The sequence below is a fragment of the Neomonachus schauinslandi genome, chromosome 13 (assembly GCF_002201575.2).
Source record: "Neomonachus schauinslandi chromosome 13, ASM220157v2, whole genome shotgun sequence".
Classification (NCBI taxonomy): Eukaryota; Metazoa; Chordata; class Mammalia; order Carnivora; family Phocidae; genus Neomonachus; species Neomonachus schauinslandi.
The window spans coordinates 92,605,711-92,625,617 of record NC_058415.1 but is presented as its reverse complement, the minus strand read 5'-3'; positions in this window follow the sequence as shown (position 1 = coordinate 92,625,617).

Genomic DNA, 19,907 nt, shown 5'->3' with positions numbered 1-19,907 from the left:
CTGGGGGCCGGGGGCCGCCGCAGCGGGGCCCCCGCCGCATCCAGCCACGCCCGGGCGGGCAGGCGACGGGGGCGGGCACTGCGCTCGCGGGGGCCGGGGGGCCCGGCGGCCGCGCCGCGCGATCCCGGTCCCTGCTCACTGCGGTTCCCACGCGGGTCCAACACGCCTCCCCACGCGCAGCTGCACTCGCCCGCCCGCTGCGCCGGGGCGCCTTTTACCCCCTTTATATTTGCATAACAATAGGGCGCCCGTGACGCGCGCGCCGGCGGCCCTACGATTGGGCGGCGCCCACGTGGGGGCGGGGCGGGGGCGGTGCCGGGGCGGGGCGTGCCCGGGCGGCAGCGCGCTTCGCGGCAGGGGGCGCTGGTCGCCGGCAGGGGGCCAGGTGGCCGTGGTTGGCGGGGGTTGGGGGGAGCTCCTTGCTCCACGCGCCCGGGGGCTCTGCGCATCTCCGCCGTCGTCCCGCCTACTCTCCTTTAGGCCACCCGGGGAATTCCAAGCTCCCTTCTCGGACGGACCCAGGCCCGATCCCTGGCCGAGCGCGGCCTCGAGGTGGACCCTCCGAGGGCGGCCTCCCCATGGTGGGGTTTCGCGGGCATTTCAGACCCGGGAGGCCCGGGTAGAGACCCGAGTCTCGCTCCACGCTCCCGGAGCGCCGGCCGTAGACCCTCCGCGTCCCTAGCACGCCGGTGCGCGGCGACAGGACTGGCCCAGCCTGGACCCCAGGACACAGGGTCTTCGCGGGGGCCAACTCCACAAACAGCTCGGGCGTGTGACCTCAGCCACGCGGTCCTTCCCGCACGCGGGCGGCTCCTCCGGCGGCCTGGGTCATCTCGCGTTTCCTCCCCAACCTGATTGGCTTGAGGAGCCAAACCCTGAGGCCCCGCCCTGACAGAGAAGCAGGGTCTCTACCGGAGGAAGCCCGGGGCTGCCCCCCTCCACCCCACCTCCCTCTCTGAAGCTCCTCCAAGGTGGCGGGGCGGGGTGGCGGGGGCGGGGGGGGGGGAGGTCAGTCAGCGGAACCTCAGGGCCTGCTTCCCTCTGCTGGGCCACCTCCATCAGCACGACTAGGGACAGGGGGCTTGGCCAGGTGAGCAGCCCCAGGAAAGGCGCCAAGGGCCGCTGGGAAAGGAAACCCAGAAATGACTCATTTCCAAACTGTAAACCCATTTTTTATTGATGCTCTAATACTGCGGCCGAATTTGCTCATTAGGATTTTACAGTTTATAGCTGGGCTGCGGTGGCTGGAGATGGGGCAGGAATGATTCTCCGAGCGGTGGGCCTTGGGCAGCAGGCGAGCACCCAGGAGCTTGCACTCCCTCAGAAGCTAGCACGGCTCCAGGCCTCATCAGGGGAGACCACCCTGCTAGGCCTTGTTTCAGGATGGGCTCCCGTGGGTGTCTGCCTGGTGCCCCCCGTGTCTGGACACACACGTGGGTGTGCCCCCATCTTGCTCTCTGCTCTGGAGGAGTCACAGCCAAACTGCAGGAAAAACTGGGTAAGGCCACCCCAGGGCTGGCTGCCTCTGGTCGGCTACCTTCAGGCCGCAGCTGGCTGTCAAGGGGTCCTCCCGGCAGCGGGAGCTCCCCGAGTCCCTCCCTCTGGTCTCCCTGAGGCTGGTGGTCCAGCTGTTCTGCTCAGACTTGCTCCCACCAGGAGCTCCCCCTGTGCAGGTGGGTAAGCCCGGGCTCAGCAGAGGTCCAGCTGTGGTTGTGACTTGGGGGGTTCTGCTGGTATCAGGAACCCTTCCCTTGTCCCACTCATCTTACCAGGAAGTGTCCCTGGGCCCAGTAAGGGGACCTGGGAACAGTTGCTGCTGGAGTGTGAACACCTCGAGGGCAGGGCCCCGACCACCTCCAGCAGCCCCTGTATCTCCTGAGCACCAGGGAAGAGGGCAGAGGCCCTCTGGGGCCCATAGTTCCCTCTGGGCAGTGACCCTCAGAGCGGGTGAGCATGCAACCCTGTGCAGGGCTGTGACCTGCTAGGCGGGCACGTACCTCCCTGCTTCTCCCTGGAACAGGGCTGGGCATGGACGGCAGGGCACTCTGAGAACGTGCCCAGGGCTGTCCCCGGAGGGCAGTGGTCTCAAAGACATGCCCCAGCCCAGGTGGGCTCAGGTCCCCTGACCTGAAGAAGGGCATCTTGGAGACCCTGTTGTGCCCCGGAGCAGAGCCTGGGAGAAAAGTCCCATTGACACGGCGCAGGCTTCAAGGAGGGCAGACAAAGGGGCCCTGTGAGCTCCATGTGGGAACGTGCGGCTGCCACCACGGGCCATGAAATCAGTAGTTTGGGTGCCCCCCAGCTGGATCCGCATGGCCAGAGTGGCCGTAAGAGTCTACCCGGAGGTTGCCTCCTGCCCCACCCAGGGTTCGGTGTAAGGGTCAGACAGGTGTAGCCAGGCCTGCCATCGTGGGGTTCAGGGGACGGTCACACTGTCCCTGGGGAGCTGAAGGAATTCTCCACTGTGGCTGGGCCATTTCGTTCTGAGCCGCTCTGCTCCACACCCCAGGAGCTGCCCCATTCGAGGACAGAAGGGGAAGAGGGGCTTGCAGGACACCGGCTCCTACATGTTTGCTGAAGGAACAGTCCGAAAGGAGGACATTTGTTCCAAATGCCTTGGAGGGAGGGGGAGAGGTCCGCCATGGGCCAGGCCCTGCCCCGGGGCTCAGGAAAGCCCCCCTCTGGTGTTTGTGGCTCTCTTGGTGGTGTCACTTCCACAAACTGGCTCTGAGGGAGAAACCCCTGACCTGGGATCTGTGGGGACGCACTGAACCCTGGCTACGCAGCTGGACCCCGTCCTTCTCCGCATCAGCTCTGAGGGTGCTGGCCCAGGGGGTGCCACCCCGCAGGGCCATGGTGGGGTGGAGGCTGGGGTCGCAGGGGGTCCCCTTCTTCCTCTGGGGACCCCCTTCCTTTCCAGGCTCGGAGCAGTGGGGAGCGGGGAGCAACGTGGGCAGGGGTGGGGCAGCCTGGGGAGCATTCTGGGATACGGGCTGGGAAGATCTGGGTGGGGCAGCCTGGGGAGGACAGCGCAGAAGAGGCGGCTGGCCAGAGCTGGGCCAAGGCCGCGGCCACCTTAAAGGCACTAGGCAGGGGAGGGAGGGTGAGCAGGCAGGCGGGCAGTGGGGGGCGGGGCTTCCAGCTAATTCATTAAAATGTGTCGGGGAGCGTGGGAAAGAGGAGAGTGTTTCTTCCCAGCAGCCCAGACACCTGGTAGAAGGGCCGAGAGAGGATAGAGATCAAATAACAAACACTCAGCCCTCGGCCAGAGCAGAGGAAGGACGCCCGGGGCAGGAACTGTGGCAGACAATCAGGGTTCGGCTCTTGCCTGCCCTGCTGGCCGCTCAGGGCACGGCCTGGCACCAGGACCACAGCCCACCCGGTGGGCATGGTGCCTGACCCCTGGCCTGGGAAGGGGCCTAAGGCTGTCCGGGGGCCTCAGAAGGCTCTTTGGGCTGACCCCTGATGGCTCAGGACCAGCCGTGTGCCGTGGAGCCAGGCTGGGCAGGCAGTGAGCGCTTGAGCCCCGGAGGGTCCCCGGAGGGAGACGGTGGTCTGGGCAGCAGAGGGGTGGGCAGGTGGGAAGGCAGGCTGGATGGCACATGCGTGGCTGTGAGGGAGGGGCACACTGAGAAAGGGGCCCCACTTGGGCCCCTTACTCTCCTCCCTCTAGAGGGTACACAGGGCAGAGGGATGCTGGGGCTGGACCTGCCCGGAGGGACAGGAAGGACACTTGGTCTCCTGTCTCCCCGCGCTTGTCCCTGGCTGTGGCCTCTTGTGTTGAGGACCAGCTGCAACCAATACCAGGGCCTCAGGTCAGAGCAGAGTGTCCAGGAAGCAGCTGGGTTGGGCAGTGGGGCCAGCACCCCTGGCGGTTTCCTCCTTACCCTACCGGGGGAGGAGCGTGCTCAGGGCTGCCCCCTAGGACGGGGCTGGTGGTCTGGCTCTTGGAAGCAGCACCCCAACCGCAGAGGGTCCCCACCACTGGTGGGGTCTGGCTTGCCTGCTCACCTTGGCAGCCCTGCCTGGCCCTCAGGCTCAGCAGGGACCAAAGGGTGGGGAAGGCCAGTTTGCAGCCTAGGCCTGGCCCTGTCCTCCGAGCCTCGGAGCCGCTCCCTCCGTCTGTGCAGGGCCACCCTGCTCCAGCTGGCCCCAGAGTGGCTGGGGGGCTGAGCGCCTGGCGCCCGGTGGGCACTTCCAGGGAAAGGAGAGGATAGGGAATGTGGCAGGATGTCCGTATGGCCTTTCGGCATGGCCCCCAACCCGGGCAGGGGCAGAGGCAGGCTGGGTATGGCCCGTGCCCACCTGGTACCTGAGGCCACCACACCTGGGCCTGCAGGTGCACCCTGCTCTGGGCAGAGGCGGCAGCCCCGCCCCAGCCCCCAGGCCCCAGCAGCCCCGAGGCTTCCGCCTGGGCTCCTCAGCCAAATCTGAGCTGGTTTCCGCTCAAGGCAGGAAGGACAGGAAAGGGATGTGGGGGGGCGCACATTCCTGGGGGGTGAGCCAGGAGGAGGCAGCGAGGGCAAGATGCAGTCTAGGCTCCTCTCCCCGCCCACCTGGCACCAGTGCCTGTGGGCCCTTGGGGTGCCTGCCATGGGCGCCTGCACCTCAGTTTCCCTCCGAGTGGGCGGAGAAGCCCCTGCTTCCTGCAGCTGTGAGGGGGAGGCTCTTGTGTGCAGGGCCCCCCTGTGGCTTCGGCTGCTGCCCTCTTTCATGAGAGGGGGCCACCCAGCCTTGACTGGGGGGTGGGGGTGGGGGAGGAAAAGAGGCCTGTGGGGTCAAGCTCCGGCCAGCGAGGGGGCCAGGGCAGGAGACTCAGAGGTGCCGCCTTCCCTCCAGGCCACGGCCTTCCAGTACACAATGGATGTCTTCCTAGAGGGGGGCTGCCCTGCCCCTTGCACCAGGCAGGGCTGGGGCCCAGTCCCCAGGAAGCCACCCCGCCATCTGGCCTAAAGGGCCCTGCCCCAGCAGAATCCCACCAGCCTACTCCCCGGAACCAGAGGGCCCCGGAGGGTCCTGAGGCCAGCCTGGCTGGGACCTACTTGGGGTCAGGCAGGAAGGTCCTGTCCTGCCTGGCCTGGAGGCTTGGCCCTTGGCCCGAGATGGCCAGCAGGGTGGGGTAGTGGGGGTGGAGTGGGTAGCGCAGGGGGGGCCTGTGTGCCCCCACCCCCCAGCCTGCTGAGCCCCGCGGACGGGGAGCCACTTGGGTCCCACCCTTGGGCCTTTGTGCAATTTCCTCTACCAGGCGTGTCCTTCCCCCCTTCCGCCGGCCTCATTCCTGAATGTCAGGCGATTCTCGGCTCAGGGTCCGAGCATCCTGACTGTGAGGGAAAACTTGCATCCCCAGTAGCTGTGCGGGGCTGGGACCCTGCTGACACGCCGGTGGGGGGCACCCAGGTGTGTGCAGGGAGTCGGGGGGCAATGCAGGCCAGCAGGGCCCACGGCCCTGTCCTCAGGAGGGGTCGCTGGCCGGGTGGCGGCCAGGGGCTCAGCTCTGCGCCCAGGGGCTGGAGGCACCACGCGGGACCTCACTGAAATGCGTGGTGCTGCGGCCCAGGTGGGTGCCCTCCCAGAAGACCCTGCCACAGCCGGTGCAGCAGAAGGGCTGCAGGCCCGGCCGCCGAAGCACGCCCTCCGGGACCCCTGCTGGCTGCAGCCGGTGCCCGTTGCCCAGGGTGGTGGGCGCGCCGGCCTGCAGGTCGGCCGCCTCCAGCCAGCGGCAGGGCAGGTCATAGCTGGAGCCCCTGGGGGCCTCCTCCGGGGCGGAGCCGGGAGAGGTGGAAGCATCGCTCTGAGCGCTCAGCCTTCGGGTGTCTGGTCCCCGCCCCACTCCTTCCGGAGGCTCCTCCCTATGTGGCCCCATCCCCCCAAACCTCTGCCTCATCTTACCCATGGGTCCCTGGCCCTCCCCACTGGTCCTGCCCCTCACCCAGGGCACAGGGAGCATCCTCTCTACTGGGCCAGGACACGAACCCTGGCTTGGGCTGGGGCCCTGTGTCCGGAGCCCCATGTGTCCTCTGGGGTGGTCCCAGGGCTCACCTGCCTCCTGTAGGTCCTCGCTCGGGGTGGCCTCATCACCCATTAATCAATCAGGGTCACCAGGGACTGTCCTAAGGATGGGGCCTGGCAGCCCCTGTGCCCACAGTGCACCTCCGGGCGCCCAGCCTCTCCCCCACCCTTAGCAGAAAGGGCGAAGGGCAGGGGGCTGAGGAGCTTTGGTGATAGCCCGGTCCCCTCCCATGGGAACTCACACCTTGGAATGTTCTTGGGGCTCAAAGGTCCTTGGGAAACAAGCTCTGGGCGTGAGATTAGCCAATTAGGGCACTTGGGGGCCTGAGAACTGGCGGGTGGGGGCGGGGGCATCCCATCTGTGGTGATGAGCAGATAAGCCACTGCCAGGGGGGCGCGTTTCACAACAGCCCGCACCCCGGTGGGCGGGCAGGGGCCCCGGGGACCTGCGGGAGCTCCGGGTGCCAGCAGAGACCCGGGAAGCGAACACTGTGACCCTGCGAGAGGGTCCCTACCCCCACTACGAGCGTGGGGAGACGCCACGGAGACGGCCAGGCCGCGGGCGGCTGAGAAGGCAGCAATGACTGTGGAGCAGGTGGGACAAGGGTCCTCCCCGTTCTGCTGACCTTCCCACTTGGCTCAGCAAACACTTCTGCCAGATGGCTCCAGCTCAACGGCAGTGGGGGCCTGACTGGATGCGCCCCTCACCCGAGCCCCACTGCCTCCTTGGAACACAGCAAGGCCACGTCCTCCAGCTGGCCTCCCTAGCTTGCCGGCCCGTCTGGCCTCAGCCTCTACCTGGAGGCCCCGAAGGACCAGGGGGCCTGCAGGAGTGCTGCCCACGACCCCAGGACAGTGGGGGCCTCTGGGTGGGCTGCTGGTGGCTCAGAGGGGACGGGAGCCCTGCGCTCCCACGGACAGCCCCACGCATGCGCTGCTCCTCCCCTCCTGGGCCTTGAACGTGTCAAGGCCACACTGTGGAGAGCTGAGAGCGGCTGGGGCTGGACACAGGCCATCATGACGGCTCACCTGAAGAGTGGGTGGCCCCCGCTCTGGCCCCAAGCCTCTGAGGGAGGCGGGAAGAGCAAGTAGGGATGTCAGCATCCTGGAGAGGCACCCAGGCCTCAGGCTGACCCACCTAGAGAGTGTCCCAAGACACCCTTCTACACAACCCATGCTTGGCCTCCCCTGAGGAGGGGCTGGGGGCCAAGGGAGCACCAGTCAGGCTCCCGCTGGTGCCCCCTCCACGGGGCCCTTCTCTCTAGAGGGTGGAGGCACCGAGCTAGGACTGGCCGGGCACCCTCGCGGCCCTGGCCAGCAACTTTGAAGTCTCTGTGTGCTCTGCACCCTTTTCTTGCTAGTTTTACAAACTCGGAAACTGAGGCTGGGCGGTGGACCTCTGGGGTTTGCCCTCCTTCCTGTCTGTCCCGGCTCGGCTACCTTCTGATCGCTTAGCGAGTGCTGGTGGTGCAGAAGTGTGCAGGCAGATGCCCACGTGTGCCCGTGTGCGCACGTGAACAGGTGTGCGTGTGTGTGTGCATGCTCTCCCCGCGCAGGGCCTCCGGGACAGGGGTGGGGAGCACCACCCAGAGGGGTGCGGAGTGTCGGAGCTTCCCCTGGGCCTGTGACCTTTGCACGCCATGCGCTCTGTCTTTCCACCAGCCCCTGGCCACACGTGTACTTCCATCCTGGGAGTACCCAGTCGTTGGGCCCCTGTCCACAGACCCCACAGAGCCCACGCCCACCCCGTGGGGCACACACCCCTGTGCTGCTGGGGCCTTCCTGGTGGCTGCTGAGCCACAGCAGCTGCCACGTCATGTCCTTGGGGACCTTCAGGTACTGGTCACAGTTACAGGCCCGGGGACAGAGGGGCTGCCGAGGCCAGGTGAGGCTCCTTCCCTCCTCCCGCCCACAGCCTCACGCTCCTTGTAGCTCTGGGTCTGGCTAGGGGATTTCACAGACACAAACAACACATCCCTTCCTGTCTCTGCGAGACAGGGCACACCACCTCCTGGGAGCCCTCCGTGACTGCTCTGGATCCCAGTGGGCCCTGGGTAACCTTTTCTGGCTCCCGAGACCCTGTGGCACTCTGCTATCACCTGGGCTGTTTTCCCCAACCCCCAGAGTCTTGAGGGCAAAGCCAGGCCTGGGCGGCCCCGGGCTGGCTCAGCATGGTGGGGGACACAGGGCCCAGCATTAAGGGTCAGGGTAAGCAGCCCCACAGCTGAGCCCGCAGCTGGTCTTGGGGTGAGCCAGGCCATTCAAGTGTCCATGTTTCTCGACACTGCCTGTGCCCATGCCCAGTGGGCACCGCGTCCTGGGATCAGGGGGGAAGCCACTTGTGCTTCTCTTTGGGGTCCTTGTCTAGGACACGCCATGAGTGAGGGGTTGAGCTCAGCCCTGCTGAACTTGCGGCGACCCTGGAGGAGGCGGGGGATCCTGGGGCCCGTCCTGCCCTCCCCACACAGTTGCCCCAGGGTTGCTTTCTGATGGGCCCTGCCTGACAGGGTGAGGGACCCCAGGATTCCCGGGGTGAGGTGGGGAGGGCCCCGAGGGAGAGCGGGAGGGGCCAGGCCCCTAGAGACCTGGCTGGCAGGCAGGTAGGGACAGGTACCCATGGAGACATGCACACCAGTCGCAGCTCTTCCAGACCTCAGAGCAGCCTGCAGGAGGAAGCAGAGCCGAGAGCAGGGCCTGGGGGGTTCCCAGGCCTCAGGGAGGAGGGGCCGTGATCTGTACTCACGGGATCCCTCTCGGCCCCCGCCTGGAGGAGCCTGGCTAGTGCCCTGGATGACATGGCTCCCGGGGGTGGGTGGGTAGGCGGCAGCCACGGGCCCCTGGAGCCTCAGGGTGTGCCCACGTCAGAGGCGGTGCCCCCCCCTGCCCCCACATGCCCTTTTCCCACGGGCCTTTCGACACTGTGGACTTGCTTTACCTGTGGCCTCCTGGCTCCACATCCAGCACTGGGAGCCAGGGCCTGGGAGTGCAGGACGGGCGGGGTGGCCTCGGCTGGGAGGCCTCGGCGGGGCTGGGGTCGGGCTGATCCCAGGCAGGACCCTTCCTCCTGCTTCTCTGGGGAGCCCCTGCCCCCCTGGCCACCTCTGCCAACCAGACCCTGGGCCGGCCTGTGACCCAGGGAGTCTGCGGGGGCGGGGGGTGCCTGGCCTCCTGGTCAGGGATCCAGCGACCTTCCTGGGGTAGAGCCCCGGGTGCCCGTCTGGCCTGTGGTCATTCCAGGTCCAGCTGGGGAAGGAGCGGAGCACCAGTGGGCTGCTCAGCACAGAGGCCCACGTTCTCCCTGTGCAGGCCCCCCAAGGGGTCAGAGCCAGTAGGTGTGAAAGGGACGGGGCATTGGCAGGAGGGCGGGATCCTCTCCGAGCGCTCTGCCAGCCTCCCAGGACCTGGGCCTGGTGCTCACACCTGGGCGGGGCTGCCAGCTCAAGCTGAGTCACTGCACACAGACAAACGACGGGTGCCATCCACAGGGACCTGGCCCCACCCTCGGGAACCACCGGTGCTGGTTTTCCCACGGCTGCTGCCCACTGTCACCTCATAGGGCCCTGGGAGGCTCTGCCCTACCCCCACTTCCATCTGGAAAAGCCGGTTCTGCACTCTCACCCCCTCTCTGCCCTGCATTCCCCATCTGTCGGAAGGACCAGCACCTAGGGCCTCTCTGTCCACCTCCTGTCCACCGGGGGGCCCGGCAAGCCTTGCCCGACCGCCTGCTGTGGGCGGGCAGCAGCCGCCCCTGGAGCAAGGCTGCGGCCCTGCCCTTTGGGGTTCACGGCCCAGCGCATGCCTGCTCACGGACTTGGTGCCAGGCCAGCAGAGGCCCCCTCCTGACACCAAAGCGGTAGAGCCTTTCGCTCTGAAGAAAGGGGGCTTCTTGAGGGGCTGAGTCACTTGGTCACAGTCACAGAGCCCTCGGCTAGCTAGGGCCCCACACCGGGCCCTCACACTGACCCCCAGGAGCGGGGTGTGCCTGTGGTACCTAAGCCACGCCCACTCCTCCTTGCGGGACACACAAACCCTGGCTTTGGGATGCCGGTGGGTCTGGGCGGACAGCCGTGGGGGTCCCGGGGGAGGCCCTGGACAGGGGCTGGGTGGTATGGTCTCGTGAGTCCTGCCTGGTCTCTTTGCAACCCCTCGTTCAGTCTGGGAGCCTGAGGGCAGGGTTGGCGTCTATGCCCAGAGCCCGGCGAGGTGGGAGGGGCCAGGTAAGTTGGGGGCAGGAGGGGCTGGGAAGGCTTCTGGCCTCCCTGTCGCAGGGGTCCATCTGCCTGCCTGCTTCCCACAGCTCCTGCAGCTGCTCGGAGCCAATGCCTGCCGTGCTCAGGGCAGCCCGTCTTCCTGGGGACGCCTCAGGCAGGGGCACAAGCCCACGAGTGGGACATTGTCTCCTGGGGGCTGGGCCACCAGCAGGGGCTGGTCCTGGGGACTGGTGGGGCCCTTGGACCCACAGTTAGGCAGGCCTGACCTTTGGGTCCACCCCTCTGCAGCCCCCTGCTCCTCCCTAGGGCCTCAGGAGGGTGGGAAAGGCCTGCTCTGGTCACTTCTCCAGCAGGTTTGGTTCTCTGGGCTTCTTGGGTGTGTGAGGAAAGGGTACGGCAGGTGCCTGGGATAGCTGTCCCTTCCTCTGAGGCTAAGACTTGGCAGGGGGCAGCTGGGGGGCTTTGAGGGGCCAGTTCCCAGGTGCGGGGAGCCGTGCCCAAGAGCGGGTCCGCGCTCAGCTCTGAGCCCAGGAATCACAGCCACACCCACCCACAGGGGTGGTCGTGGCCAGCAGAACCACAGCTGAGCAAGAGGCAAGCTCACGGCATCTGTCCTGAGCTCTGTGTCCCTGGAACTGTCTGTGTTCCCACCCCCTGGGCACCCACCACTCCTAGTTGCCCACCTGCTCCGGGTCCCCACCTCCCCCGAATACCCACCTGCCCCAGGCGCACATAGGCGGCCCTGGGCTGTGGGCCTGTGGGGGTCTGCTGTGTGCAACCAGTGGACAGCCGGGACACCAGTGTGGAGAGCGGAGAGGGCCAGGCCCCAGCCAGGGCCACAGAACGTGAAGAGCAGGGCAGGAGGCGGCTCCGCCCCAGGGCCTACCAGCCCCTCTCAGGGCTGAGGGCAGCCCTGGCTAAGTTCTGTTGGTCGCCTAGAGGGAGAGAAGAGGGTGGTATAGGGACTGCACCTGGGGCTCACCACGGCATGGGGCATGAGAGAGAACCCATGTTCCTCAGGGTGCTGGGCAGGAGGGAGGCACCTGCCTAGGCTGGGAGCCCAGCGGAGGGACCCACTCTTAAGGAGGATGTGGGTGAGGCTCCGGGCTCAACCAGCAGGCAGGCCTGTGACCTGAGCTGCCCACTGCAGGCTGGCCCCATTTTCTCCCCCCAGTGGGCACCTGGCGCAGCTGAGAGTTGCAGGCCCACCTCCCAGCTGGGAACTGGGCCGGGCCACGCCAGGGTCCTGCTGTCAGGGCTTTCCACTCTCCCGAGCGAGGGGCGGGCTCGTAGAAGCCTCGCTCCTGCCTCATGGCAGGTGCTGTTCGGGCTCCAAGCAGGGCCCTGGCAGCCCCTGGAGCCCCCACCCTGGGTAAGGGACGGGAGGACGAGTCGGTCCGGTACCCAGACCCTGGAAGGCCGTGTTCTGGGATTTTCTGACCCCACGGGCAGGGTGGATGGGGGCTTCGGCTCAGAAGCTGTGACATGCTCTAGAGTAATGGGCCGTTTCTTGCTCCTTTAGAGCAAATTAGGAGAACAGCAAAGCATAAAAAAAAGCAGAAGAAAATAAACTTCCCCTCAACCCACCACCTGGTGGGAAAAGCCAGCATGGCAATGAGAAGGGTTTCCGTTTCCGGCACCTTCCCAGAGCACACCTACGCGCAGCCAGCGTCTCAGACGCTCATGTCAGGGGAGTGGGGGCCCGGGTGGGTCTCAGCCACAGGACACCAGTGCCGCTCTTCCCGCGGTGTGTTCTGCCCATTTGGTCCCCGCCTCCCCTCACTGTCCACACTTGCTGTTCTGAGAAGGGCAGGCCCTGAGGCCTTCCCTGGCTGGCTTATCCACCGTGACCCCTCCAGAGCCACCCCAACAAATGGTGCCGGGTGCAGGGCCAAAGGGCTGGGATAAAAGACCCCTGGCCTGGGGTGTTGGCCTGACACCTCGCTGGACGGGGCGGGACGAAGCCCCAGGGGGAAGCAGTGAGGCCTGGGTCCGCTCCACACCTTGCTCTCCCACGCTGTCCCGGCAACACCTCGTGGGGCCCTGAGCCATCTGCCCGCTATGCTGGGGCCGTGACCCTCCAAGACAAGAGCATCAGCCAGCTTTGCCCACGAGGACCCTGCTGGCCCCCGGCGTGGGATGTCGCCTGATTTTCCACTGGAGACAGGCCAAGGGGCCAGGGGGGTGGGCGGGCTGCAGTTGCGGCCGGCCCACAGCTGAGATGCTTGGGACATCTGTGGGGTGTCATCCCCATCCCGCTCGCCAGGGACAAATGCTGGGGCAGAAGGGCCAGGCCCCAGGCCCTGGGGGGTGGGGTGTGTGGCTACAGATGCTGTACTAGACTTTGAGGGAAGGTTTTGTTTTGCTTTGTTTTTAATATTTTATTTATTTGAGAGAGAGAGACAGAGATAGTGAGAGAGAGCAGGAGTGGGGAGGAGAGGGAGAAGCAGGGAGGCGATGCGGGGCTCGATCCCAGGACCCCGGGACCCTGGGCCCTCCTTATTGTTGGGTTTTAAAACCTTCCCATGGGGCGCCCGGGGGGCTCAGTCGGTGAAGTGTCTGCCTTTGCTCTGCTCAGGTCAGGATCTCCGGGTCCTGGGATGGAGTCCCGGGTCGGGCTCCCTGCTCAGTGGGGAGTCTGCTTCTCCCTCTGCCTCTGCCGCTCCCCCCTCCCCCCGACTCCAGTGGGCGCTCTCTCGCTCTCTCTCAAATAAATAAAATCTTAAAAAAACAAAAACCCAACAGTAATGCTCTTCTGCTGTGAAGCAGGCTCGTGGCCCTCCAGTGGCCTCCACCTCTGATGTCCATGACCTGGGATGGCAGCCCTGCGGGGGCCTTGCTCCAATGCCTGCCCTGGCCCCGGGTCCAGGAGGGTCAGTGCCCATGGGCCCAGCCCTTCCCCACCTGGCCACTGCCCATCCCCTTCATGGGGCCAGGACAGCGTCTCCACAGACAGAGCAGGGCATGGGCTCCCTAGGCTGTCAGGGGCCCCCACAGGGGCCATGCGGTGTGAACGAGTCTCTGAGAGGGCCAGCACTGGGCCTGTGAGTGTGAGCTGGTGCTCCGCAGGTGCGTCTCTCAGAAGCACCCGGGCTCCGAGGGGCCAAGCGTGGGTCTGCATGTGAGCCGTAGTCAGAGGTGTGACTGGGCATTCCACCGTGTGGACACAGCACTGATGTGGCGGGGCGTCTCAGGGTGGGGGGGACCTCACGTGTTCCCCTGGCCCCAGGAGTGTGTCCGTGTGTGTGGGCAGCCTGCAGGCAGGCGCCCATGTCTACCTGGCAGGGGAGTAGGAGGTCGTTCCTGGGGGCCTCTACGCTCAGGGTACTACCTCCCCAAGCAAGTGGGGAGCCGACAAGACTGGTTCAGAGGGCACAGGGTCAGATGGGAGCAGCCTTACCAGGCTGGCACCCCAGGTCTGGGACTTTGGCCACAGAGGGAGTTGTGTACCTGGCAGCTGGAGCCAGACCCCCCCCCGCCAAGCTTGCTGCCAGGACAGGAGGGCCACGGCCACTTCCTGAGGACCTGCCCCAGGCTCTCTGGGAGTGGAGCCCCCAGCTCTGGAGCTGCCGTCAGGCCTGCAGGGACGAGGGGGGCTGACAACCAGCAGTGGGGCCCCAACAGCCATGGCTGTGGAGAACATCCCAAGACCTCCCTGGACATCCCTGAGCCTGCTGGACACTCTGATGGCAAGGGAAGGAGGAAAGGGCAGTGGGTAGAATGGGAGAAAGCCCTGGGCAGAAGGACAGACACAGCTTTCCAGGACGCAGCATGCATGACAACCAGGGCGTGAATGGGAAGCGCCCCAGGTCACCCTGGCCAGGGACATACGGGAGGGTCACGGCCCCTCCCCCAGGCCCCTTGGGGGCTTGCAGGCCTGAGCCCTGGGAAGTGGCTACAAGCAGGACGGGCAGCTGAGCTTCCTGCTGGGTGTCCCCTGCCCGCCCTGGTGCCTTAGCTCCTGAACGCTCCTACTCCTACTGCACCAGCCACAGCCCAGGGCCCACCTAGGACCCGGACATGCAGACCCCACTGTGTGGGGACAGTGGGGTCGACAATCCAGTCCAGGCTGGGCAGATGACACGCCACGTTGCAGCTCCCTTGGGTGGGCTGGGGCTGACATCCAGGGAGGCAAGCCAAGTGGTGTGAGCCGCGGGGCCCAGATAGGTGGCCAAGACCTCCTGCCCTGCTTCCTTAAGCCTGACACCAGCGGTCACAGTCCCAGCCCCCCTCCCCCACTGTCAGGGGCCGGGGAGAACTCGGGCCCTAAATGTGAATTTTAGAGAAAGTGTGCGATACATTTCTATGGGAGAAGGTAGTCAGGTTTTCTGAAGTTCACAGTTAGCAGGCGTCTGTATTTGTATTTGTGTAGTCCGTTGAGCAAGCCTTCCAGGCTGTTGGGAGGAACAGAAGCCCCAGAACCTGCTCCGAGTCAGGGAAACCCCACTGAGGGGTCAGTGCTCACCGTCCCCAGCACAAGGCAGGCACAGCCAGGGCCCCCTAGGTCTCTCCATGAGGTGTGGGGGCCGTAACCACCTGCCCTAGGTTAAATCCAACAGAATCTGGGCCAGAGGATGTCCTCTAGCCTCAGGCCCTGCGGGTGGGGGGGCTGTTGTCTGCCCCCGCTTTGGCAACCTCAGCAGCCCCTAGGCGGCACCCCCTCCAGGAACCCCGGCTAAGCGCACCGCCCATCCCCGGGCTCCTGGGCACCCCAGCGCGGCGGGCGCAGCGCGGCCGTTCCCAGACGGGGGAGGGGCAGCGGGCCGTGAGAACCAGCCGGCGGCCGGGCCGCGTGGGAAAGCGGGAGGAGGGGCGGGCGGGGAGGGCGGGGCGCGCCTGGGAACGGCCCCCGCCCCCGGCCGGCCTTTGAAAGGGCCACTCAGGACACCCGGCCGAGATTCAAAAGCAAACGGTTGCGCCTGCCTTCCCGCGCCAGGACCCAGGGCGAGGGGGGCTGGGGGACCTCTCCCACCTAGGGCCGCGGGGGGCAATGGGGGACAGGCTAAGGAAGTTGGGGAGCGGCCCTGGTTGTCCTGTTTCCGCAGACAAGTGGAGCCAGGCTCTCAGGCAGCGGGCGGTGGTCCGGGACCCCACGCCCTGCACCCTGGGGTCTGAACCTGCCTGAACGTCTGTCGGGCCTTTCAGTCACAGCAGCCCTGCCCCACTGTGTTCCCAGCCAAGGGAGAGAGGAGCCCCAAAGTCCTCCTCCAAAGGGTGGTGATGTTCTAGAGATTGGGCTGGGGGCCTGGAGGCCTTCCTGGAGGAGGTGACAGCCAACCTGGGGCTTGGCAGACCAGGGGAGAGGGGTGTCGCAGGAGCGACAGTATAGACGGGCCCAGCATGGTGGGGAGCCAGCGTGACTGGGGGCTGAGCACAGGGCAGGGGGTCCCCTGGCCCTTCTCCTTCCTGCCTCCTCCCAGGGCCACTGAGTCAGGCCAGGGAAGCTGGCCCCTTCCACCACCATCTGTGCCTTGAAATGGGTTTTCCAAGATGGGGGGAGGAAGACGCAGTCCTTCCCGGAGCCTGACTCCCCCCGCTTCTCTGGCAGACCTTCCCCCACCCGCTCCCCCACCTCCAGGGAGGAGTGCGGGCTTGGCTGGGCAGGCCTATCTCCCTTTGTAGGGTTATTCTTAGGCCCATCCCTCTCTGGCTGGCCCTATCTCATGCTGTTCCGCCCTGGATGCCCCATCTCCCCCCAGAGACCTTTGGGGTCTACGCTCGTCCTGAATGTGCTCCACGACGCGCAGTGGCCCTGCCTCAGGACGGGGGGTGGGCGGCGAGCGGGGTACCTTGGAGGGGGTAGGGGAAGGGGACAGACCCCATTCCCCAGCCCCAACAGGGGAGGGAGAAGTGGCTAGGTGCCCCGCAGCCCTGGCCATCCATTCACTGGCCCTGTCAGGACACGGAGGGAACAGTCACTGCCTGGCAGACCCTCCCCAGACCCAATCCACGGCTGCCCGTGGCCTCCTTTATCTGCAGCCCCCAGGGGCTGGCTGCCTCTGGCCTTGCACCCCCGAGGCCAGCCAGGCCTGTCTTGCCTCCCACGTCCGGGGTTGAGTGGACAGTGGGTCTGCAGAAATCAGGCCTGCTGTGCCCATCCAGGCCCCATGGCCGCCCACCACGGGGCTCACTGCCCCCTGGCTCCGGGGCCCCGCTTGCCTCGGGGCTGGCAATTGCTCCAAAGGAAGAAGAGCGCCCCCCCACCAGATGCCAGCCAGGCCCCTAGGCACTGGTCAGTCCCTTGCAAGGGCCGGTGGGTCCCTGAGAAAGCAGCTGTGGGCAGTGTAGGAACACACAGGCAGAGCTCTGCCAAGAAAACTATTTATGGACGCTGAAATTTGAATTTCATGATTTAGCCGCGGGCTGCCGGGTGTGACATCAGGGTGTTTGTCTCAACCTGCCGCTAACCCCAACCTGGCCGTGGGGGACCTGGGTGTGCTTCTCTCTCCCTGAGCCTCAGGGCCCCTCCGACTGTGCTGGGGGGGTTCCGTCTGCAGCCCTGACCCTCCCCCCGCCCGATCCCGAGGCCCGCCAGCATCCAGTGCCCTCGCCCCACGGAAGGGCGTCACCAGGGGCTCTGGCTCCCTGCTTCTTCAGAGGCCGGTTCTCAGGCATTGCCAGGAGCTGCCTTCACATTCTGGCTGGGGGGTCTGGAGAGTCCATGGCTCGGGGCTTTGGGAGGCGGCACGGTGAGAGCTCCCGTGGGGGCACAGAGCAGAGCAGGGGAAGGACTTCGGTCCCCAGAGACACGGCTGGACCCCAGACTTTGCGTTTTGGGCTTCAGGCCTTGTCTTACTGTCGGAGGCGTCTGGGACAGTCACCCAAGAGGACGACGCTGAGGGCGCCCACATGACCAGCTCTGCCCCGCCCCCTTCCACCTTTGACCTCAGCTGACCGGCTCAGATGACACCTGGCCCGGATGGCCAGGCCTGCACTGTTCTGCCTGAGGTGGCGAGTGCTTGCTTGGGGAACCTCCTTGCTGTCCTTCCCCCAAGCTCCCTGTGGCCTGACATGAGGCTGTGGTTGTGTCTGTCCAGGCCACCAACACCTACCTGCATGCTGTGTGCCCATGCACCTGTGGACACCTGCATCCCAACAGTGGATGGGGCACCTGCTCCCATCCCCTCACACTAGCCAGGGCAGCGGGAAGCACCATCTGGGCAGGGGTTCATCCTACCTCAGGTGCATCCGTGCCCTCTGAAGTTCAACCTTAAGCACGTCAACCCCTTCTGAAAGTGGACAGGGCGTGTGTGCACTCTCCCATCAACATTGGGGGGGTAGAGCCAGAGGTGCCCGTCCAGAGGAGACCCCACAGCGCTGACGGGGAGGCCCATTAGAAGCACAGGATCACTGGCTGCTGGGTCCTGGGGCACCCGCCGCATGGACAGACACGAGAAGGAGAAAGGAGCTGGGTACTTGGGTGGGCGCCTGGCATAAGCCGGGCTGGGGACTCACACACCAACCACCCCAGGCGCCGGCCCAGAGAAGCCTCGGCAGGTCTCAAGGCCACAGGCGTAGGGCTGGCCCTCACACCTCCTCTCAGCCCAGGCCACTCCAAGGGATGACACAGCCCAGGGAGGGGTGGGCTGGGGGCAGAGGGCCTGGTGTGGACACATGGACAGGTGCCACACACGGGTTAGGGTCTCGCGTGAAGCTGGCTGCTGGACGGGCTGGCATCCGGGGGCAGCCCTGCTTCAGTGTCAAGGATGCAGGTGTGGCTGTCACGCTGGCCCAGGATCTTTCCTAAAGTGGCCAGGGTCAGATCAGGGCCACCAGAAGCTGGGGGACCCCCAGGCCAATGGGGTCCAAGTCCTCAGTCCCCCAGGGCCATCTGGTGGAAACAGAAGCCGGGGCTCTGAGACCCACGACTTCTCTGGAAGGGAGGGAGGGCAGAGGGGTGGTCCTACAAGCGCCTGGAGGTGGCCCACCCTGCTGTCACCCCTAGGGACTGCACCAGGCTTGCTGACTGGGCCATCACCCTGGCTAGCCTCTCGAGTCTGGGGGCACGCTGGCCTCAGCCCCCGCCCAAACCCGCTGGTGGATCCCACTGTCCTTGAGGTCTCAAAACAGCGCGGAAACCCATCCTCCTCCAGAGCCCCCGCGGCCGCTCCTCCTGCAGCCTCAGAGCCAGTGGGCCGGGGTCTCTCCCTGCGCAGGGTGGTGGCCACCCCTCCCCAGGCTTTGTGCCTGTGTGACCCTGGGGGCACCGAGTGTGGGAACGGGGCTGGGGGCCAGGGAGCACAAAGGATGGGGAGGGCCGGGGTCAGCAGCCATGGCCCCTCTTCCTGTCGGTCCCTGGTCTGCAGTTGGTCATCAGGATAGAGGGAAGGTCCGCAGGCCCAGGGACCGGGCCAGGCACAGGTGCCGTGGCTGATCCTGGGTTCCAGGCCTGGGTGCTGGGGTTGGCTGCTCTGGAGCTCCCCTCACATCCGCAGGCCCTGGGAGCCCTCTGCTTGCATCCCTCCCCTGCCAGAGATCAGTCTGGGCTGCTGTCCACCTCTGTCCCAGGGCCCCTGCCCAGCCCTCTTGTCTCCTGGATGCCTGTGAGCCCGCAGCCCAAGGCCCGGCCTCCCCTAACTGCAGGCTTCTCTCTGGCCCCACACCCTCTCCCTCCTGGGGATCCTGCAGCCAGCGCTGCCTGAGAGCTCCCCAAGGCAGGGTCACCGTCCCGCAGACGCCTCCCCTCCCGGGTGCCCACTTCCGGAGGCCAACGTCACTGCCTCCCCTCCCAGGACACTCCCCGACTTCCACATGGGGGCCACAGCCTGTTCCCCACCAGAGCGGAGGGGGACCAGAGGGACAGTAAAAATAGACATTACGCCTAGCCATGTCAGGGGTTCATGCTTAGGCTTTTTTTTTTTAACTCAAATTTCTTTGATAAAATATTTTCCCATGGTGGACGGCACTGGGAATGTCCTTTCGGCGGATGTTCCTGATGGACAATCCCAGGCCCAGGTCGCCAGCTTCAGGGGTCATGATCCTGCCCACCACGTGAGGCCCACCACCCCTGATCCCTGGAGTGGGCAGGTGGGCCATCTCCCCACCCGCTTCAGGCTTCCACCACCTGACTGTTGCTCTTCACGTGCAGATGCCCCAGAAGGTGGACACTGGTGCCCAGGGCCCATGCCACAGCTTCGGGTCAGGGCCTGGGCACCAGTGTGGGGCATGGCCACGGACCCCTGGCCAGACCCCTGGCCCAACCTTGGACCGGGCCTTCTCCCTCTGCACGTCCAGTCTTGTACCCCGACGCACCGGCCCAGAGAGTGGCCAGGCCCGCTCTGGGAATGCTCTGTGTGTCGAGTGGGTTTTCCCTCTGGGAATGGCACTAAAATAGCACGAGGAAGGGAAGGAAAATGGAAAGTCAGCCTGGCAGTGGGAGGTCTCCAGGGAGGCAGCCTGCTCCAGCCAGGGCCAGGAGCGACAGAGGCTCTGAGCCGCCAGCCAGGGTGCTGAGACCCACCGGAGCACAGGACAGGGCCCTGAAGGCCGAGCACTGCACAGAGGCCCTCCCTGGGTCAGTCCTGAATGTGATGCTCTCTGCTGGTCAGTGGACAGCACCTTCTGATGCCTAGATAGGCTTACAAGCCAATAGCCCCACGGAGCCCCACAGAGCCCCACGGAACCACATGGAGCCCCACGGAACCACACAGAGCCCCACGGAGCCCCACGGAACCACACGGAGCCCCA